At 42.5% G+C, this 6309-nt stretch overlaps 1 non-coding gene across 1 annotated transcript; it reads right to left on the bottom strand.

Annotated features, from left to right (window-relative positions):
- Positions 1 to 5942: 5942 nt before the first annotated feature.
- LOC127683908 (small nucleolar RNA SNORA17) lies at positions 5943 to 6078 on the bottom strand. The gene has a single exon (XR_007977689.1). It is a non-coding gene; the product is annotated as a small nucleolar RNA SNORA17 (small nucleolar RNA).
- Between the last annotated feature and the right edge of the window lie 231 nt (positions 6079 to 6309).

Here is a 6309-nt window from a genome sequence, read left to right as displayed (position 1 = left end):
AACTCCTCCATTGGGAACCCTGTACTCAGTCCAATGGTTGGCTGTGAGTTTCTGCCTCTGTAATTGTAAGGCTCTGGCAGGGTCTTTAAGGAGACAACATATCAGGCTCCTTTCAGCAAGTATTTCTTGGCATCCACAATAGTGTCCGGATTTGGAGTATGGGATGAATCCCTAGGTGGGACAATCTCTGGATGGCCTTTGCTTCAGTCTCTTCTCCACACGTTATCTACATATTTGCTCCTATGAGTATTTTGTCCCCCTTCTCAGAAGACTGAATAGGTAAATACATATATGCTAGCCTCTGTTAAGTGAGAGATACCATATAACCTAGTTTGAGAAGACCACACTTTGCAAAAGAAAAAGTGTATTTTCAATTTAGGTGTTTTCGTTACAGCATCACCCTTACGATGGTATGAAGGAAGTACCACAGGAACGGAGAATAGTGAGACTGTCTCTACCAATAAGCAAGACAGGTTTTCCATAGCAATATTATCCTTGAATTGATAATCCCAGATGAAAAGGCACATCAGTCAAAGGAGAAGTAAGGATGAATTTTTTTTGCATATTGTGATGTTTTGAATGAGAATGGATATTTGCATTCTTGGTCACCAGGCAGTATATCTGTTAGAGATTAGAAACTATAACTTTGTTGGAGGAAATGTGACCTTGTAGGCAGAGATATGAAACTGGTAGTGGGAGTCAAGGTTTCAAAAACTCAAGGCAGCCCACCCATCTCTCTCATCTACTGCTACTTTCCAGGTTTCCTGGAATGACCCTGACCTAACCTCAGTTCACAGACTCTTGGATTGTTGTAGCTATCATCTTTACTCAGTCCCTGGTACTCCCAGAAAATGCTGAGTGGTGAGACCACCATCTGGACAGAGACTGGGGGTGGGAGGTGGAAATGAGGACAAGCTAGAATCTCCCTCAACCTCAGCAACCTCAGCACCTATGTGTCCCACTGGGACCTTCATACACTCAAAACTGCTCTTTTGATTGTGCATTACAAATTGCTCGTTCCTAGCTCACTTTGGTCAACCATAAAGACATAGGACTTCAGAAATATTGTTGAATCTCACACTAGCAGTCATCAAAAGAACACCCATCACCCCAGCAACTAATATGCAAAAGTTCTTCACTCCTTAGGCCATCATTACATTCCTATGACTGAAAGTTAGAATGGAATACAACATGGCACATGACACTATCAGGAACCAGAAAAAAATATACTTAAAATCCTAATGCTGGCATTTGCAATATAAGAGAGAATAGAAGACTTCATTTTTCATAGGTACCAACTACAAAATAGGCTTATGATGTAAAGATCTCTGCAATCACACCAAAGATTAAATTATATAAGCCGTGTAAACACCAGATCCTAGTAAATAGCCAAAACTGTTAGCTTACCTGAATACCTATGATTATGCTGAGTGAGTGCCATGCATTTAATAATGAAAGATAAACAGAAGCCCAAAATTGGAGATAAAAATTACTGAGAGGTGAGAAAGGACTAGCAAAATAATTCATGAACTGAATGGTTAATCCCCAGCTATGGTTTTTATGAAATAACTATAAAATTCCAAATGCCAATTCTAAAACACCCCCCTTTAGGAAAGACGATGGTGGCAACAAAGGAGCTCAAAGAAATGGCACAAGACTCACTAAAATATCAAACTTTCTTCCACCTGCTTCAGGTTCCTGTGGTCTTCTCTCTGGTTTAAATACTCCTCTCATCAATAAAGGCGGGAATGAAGGCAATGGGCTCTTCCTAGACCATAAGAAAGCCACTGTCAGAGAACAAACACTTTCAGGTGTGAGGTATCACTGGCACTGGAGTGTTCTTGGGGCTTCATAGGACATACCAAGGTTTGACAAAAACTGAACTGGGGGTAGCTTAACCATTGAATGTGCTCCTTGTAAGCATGAGGGTCTGAGTTTGATCTTCAGAGTATATGAAAAAAGGAAGAAAGAAAGAAAGAAAGAAAGAAAGAAAGAAAGAAAGAAAGAAAGAAAGAAAGAAAGAAAGAAAGAAAGAAAGAAAGAAAGGAAGGAAGGAAGGAAGGAAGGAAGGAAGGAAGGAAGGGAAGAAAGGAAGGAAGGAAGGAAGGAAGGAAGGAAGGGAAGAAAGGAAGGAAGGAAGGAAGGAAGGAAGGAAGGAAGGAAGAAGGAAGGAAGGAAGGAAGGAAGGAAGGAAGGAAGAAGGAAGGAAGGAAGGAAGGAAGGAAGGAAGGAAGGAAGGAAAAGAGGGAGGGAGGGAAGAAGGAAGGAGCAAGTGAGAGAGGAAGGGTGAGAGGGAAAGAGAAAGGGGAGAAAGAAGGAAGGAAGAAAGAAAGAAAAAAGAAACAAAGAAACAAGAAACAAACAAAGAAGAAAGCTAGACAGGGTGGCATGAACTTGTAATCTCAGCAGTAGGAAGGCAAAGAGAGGTAGGTCTTTGAGATTCACTGACCAATGGTCATAAACTATCTGCCAAGCTCCATGATAGTGAGAGAGAAAAAAATGAAAACTTAGGTGGTATCTAGTCTTCACATGCGCTCACAAAAATCCATAAACATTCATGGTCACAAATATATATCTGGACACAACTAGATACACATGTACACAAACACACAGATACACACATACACACACCACACAGATACACATACAAACAAAGAAAGAGAGCTACTGAGAGAGAGAGAGAGAGAGAGAGAGAGAGAGAGGGAGGGAGGGAGGGAGGGAGGGAGGAGAGACAGAGAGAGAAGTTGCGTATGTGTTTAGTGCAAGTGTCATCCAAGATTTTTTTCAAAAAAAATCAAACTGAGACATAGAACCACATCACAAAATATAGTGATGGAGTCAGATTTCTCAAGACTAGCCCTCCTCCTTTTTACTATGTGAGGTTGGTCTCACCCTCCTATTCACTCTACTTCAGGATTTACCTAGCCAATGACTTGGGATGCACTAGTTGATTCTGACATGTAGTGCTCTGTCTATGTCCCTTCCTAGCAGCTTAACTCTCATTCCCCAGGAGGCACACTGTTCATGGAATTCTGCTAAGACAGCCGCAGTGAGTTTTCTCTTCTTCACAGAACCTCTGAAGTTCAAGACAACAGAGGAGGTGATGGTTCACCTTCCTTCTCCTGGTCTCATCTGTTTTTCCACAGCAGTATCACAAGCTGGGATAGCTCTCTATGGCTCTCTCCCACTTGTATTGCTTATGGTACTAGACCTGTTCTGTATGTCCAATACCATAACTCTTAGGGGGAAAGATATGTCCTACTTTCCAATTTATATTTCATTTTGCTTTCTTTTCCACTTGATATAAACTGTATGTTTCACTTTGTACACTCCATGTCCTAAGAAAGAATGCAATATTAGGATGGAGACAAACCATTTCCCTCTGACTTTCTCAATAATAATCCCATGATGATTTGTAAGAAATATCCTTCATGTTGCCATTGAGTCATTCGACTTGAGACTGAGATATTGAGGGCATTGCCAAATAACAATATGTGTGTGTGTGTATAATGTACATATGTATATGTATACATGTATTGCATGTATATGTATGTATATATATATTAGTGGGAAAACTGGCCCTGTTCCTTACCTACTGTAGCACCCAGGAGAGTGGACTCTGTACTCAATATATATGTATATACATGTATGTATATATGTATATATATTGAGTACACGGGAAGAAATGAGAGCATGAAAGGGGGTAAAGAACATATCAAAGGAAGACTAACATTAAATATGCCCTTCCCTCAGCGGTTCCTTATATTTTAGTTAAACCTAGTAAACTTCAGCCAATTCCAATAAACCTTCCTCAAAGCTTTCAACCCTAACTGGGTCTATTGAAAAAAAAGGCAACATTTTATATTAAGGTTGACACATAATGGAATTAGTAAGGTGTCCAGTGCCAGAGCACTGACTTCTCAAGAGTTAGTAGAGGTCTAAGGGTTTCAGACCTCCTCCTGTGATGGAACTGAGCTTGTTATAACTAAAGCTATTGGTCTCCTAATAGCAAAAGAGGAACCACACATGCAAAAGGATAAAAACTATCTTTGCAGATTTTGTCTGTATCCAGGACTGGAAGGAGGCATGGACTTGGAAAGAGAGTTCATGGATCCACTTTGAAATGTGGTAAGTCACCTTTCGGGGTCATCAGCCCTCATCCTTCGATAAGCTCCTGCTCTTGCCTGTCCCTTAATTTAAAGCAAAATTTCACTTTTACAGTCCTTGTTCCTTAAGAAAATTTGTCCCAGTCAGCCTTTCCATATGTCAGGGCATGCTTAAAAGTGTTGTCGGTACATTTTCCCTAAGTACCATTCCATTTCTCTCCTAGTGTTAATAGAACAAAGACAGATTTTTATGAGAATATAATTTTACCTCAGCTATCTGTGGTGTGTCTTGTGATATTATGTCAAATGAATGGTAAACCAGGATTGCCCATGTTCTTACTCAACATCACCGTGCCGTCCAGGACATGTCCTGCTTTCATCTCAGAGCGCTTTACAAGAACTAGATCAGACTGGAGACATGAGTATGGTATTACAGGCTAAGGCTGTCAAAGAACTAAACCTCCATAATATATGACCACTATTCACCATGAGCCCATGCAATGGTGCAATTGGTGCTAGCATGTACAAGCTTTAACTGAACCATTTTCTATGTGCCCAATGAAAACTTAAATTGCATTCATAACTAGATGTGTGTTTTTCTTTATTTAATGTGATAGGCTACTTCGAGTAAGACAATCAAAATTAACTAATTTATGTTGGCATGGCCAGAATATTTGATTATAATATTTTTACTTCTCTTTCTATTGGTTCTTTGTGAATTTCTTATCATTCACCCCAATCCCACTCATCTCTCCTCATGCTTGCCTTTCATGCAATTTTATTTGTGGAAGCTGTAATATGTTGTAGTGTATCCCACAGCATACCCTTTTGTCCAGACTTCATCCATAGCTACTATTCATTGGAATGACTCATTCGGTCTGGTATGAGGCCTCTGGTTTCTGCTACTCTGTCAGTACTGGAATCTCACAGAGACTTCTCTCAGATATCCCGTGGTTGCCCGGGTAGCCTTAGATCTGTAGGACCAGCGCCTTGATACTCTCCCCAGTTCATCAGTGGGGTAGATGCTTGGGGTGAGAGCATTCAAAGCCCTGGGTCCGGGCCCGGGTGGTATCTCACCTAGTCAGTCCACCAGCTCTTGGGCTTTCATGGCCTTGGAGCCCCACAACCAGGGCAAGCTGTCTATCCTGCTGCCTACGTGAGATGCAGGGTTCCCTCGCCTGTGTGCTACAGTAGGTAAGGAACAGGGCCAGCTTTCCCAGTCTTATGACCCCAGGGTCAGCTCTCACAGTTGCCATCAGGGGGAAGGGGGAAGGGTGGAGGAAAATATCTTTTTTGCCCATGCTGCCACAAGGCAGACAGACAAGTTGTGGGGCCACACAGTATCTGGGCCTGTTTATTTTAACCCCTCCCTGCAATGCCATCAGGGTCAGCTCTACTGTGATACCCAGGTAAGGGGCAGGGCCTGCTTTCCCAAATGCTTCAGCAGGCGAGGGGCAGGGCCTGCTCTCTGACCTGATGCCTCATGGCCAGTTCTACTGCCTACCATAGGTGGCAAGAGGTAAGCAGTGGCATCTCTCCCTCACCCATGCCAATGCATGGCAGACAGTTATTAGGGTCAGCTTACCTGGCACCAAAGTCAGCTCTATTGTGCTACCCAGGCAAGATACATGGGCTTCTCTCCTGAGTGCTGCTCCAGGTGGTGAGCTGTAAGGGGAGGAGGAGGGTGGTGTTCCCTCATCCAGAGTACCACTCAGGAGATAAGTGGGAGGGCCAGATCTCAGATCTCCCTGGATTATATATGCCTGGACTGGTGGTCATCTCAGGTTAGTTCCCTGTCTGAGATCCTTGGCACCAGACTGGTGGTCATCTCAGGCTCCCGTTAGGCTACTCATCATTCCTATGTTCACAGGTCAGAACACTGAACATAGACATAGCCTCTCTCCTTTCTGCCACTTACTGACACACACATGTGTGACAGAGCAGCCATACCTGCAATGCCGCTACAGGCAAATGGCTATAAGCTTTGTGCTTAATTAAAATAGGTTTGGTTGCTTTTTTCTGATTTAATTCCATGAAGTGAATAGGATGAACCTAAGTACTATTTAGCTACTGTCTTTTCCACATTAAAAAACAATCTGAGGCTATAGAGAAGGCTCAGCTTTTAAGAGTACTTGCTGCTTTTCAGACTGCCTGAGCTCTGTCCCCAGCACCATTCTCAGTGGCTCTCAAGCACCTGTAACTC

Source organism: Apodemus sylvaticus, chromosome 4 (genome assembly GCF_947179515.1).
Source record: "Apodemus sylvaticus chromosome 4, mApoSyl1.1, whole genome shotgun sequence".
Lineage (NCBI taxonomy): Eukaryota > Metazoa > Chordata > Mammalia > Rodentia > Muridae > Apodemus > Apodemus sylvaticus.
The sequence above is the reverse complement of the archived record's forward strand: the minus strand, read 5'-3'. Positions and strand labels throughout refer to the sequence as shown.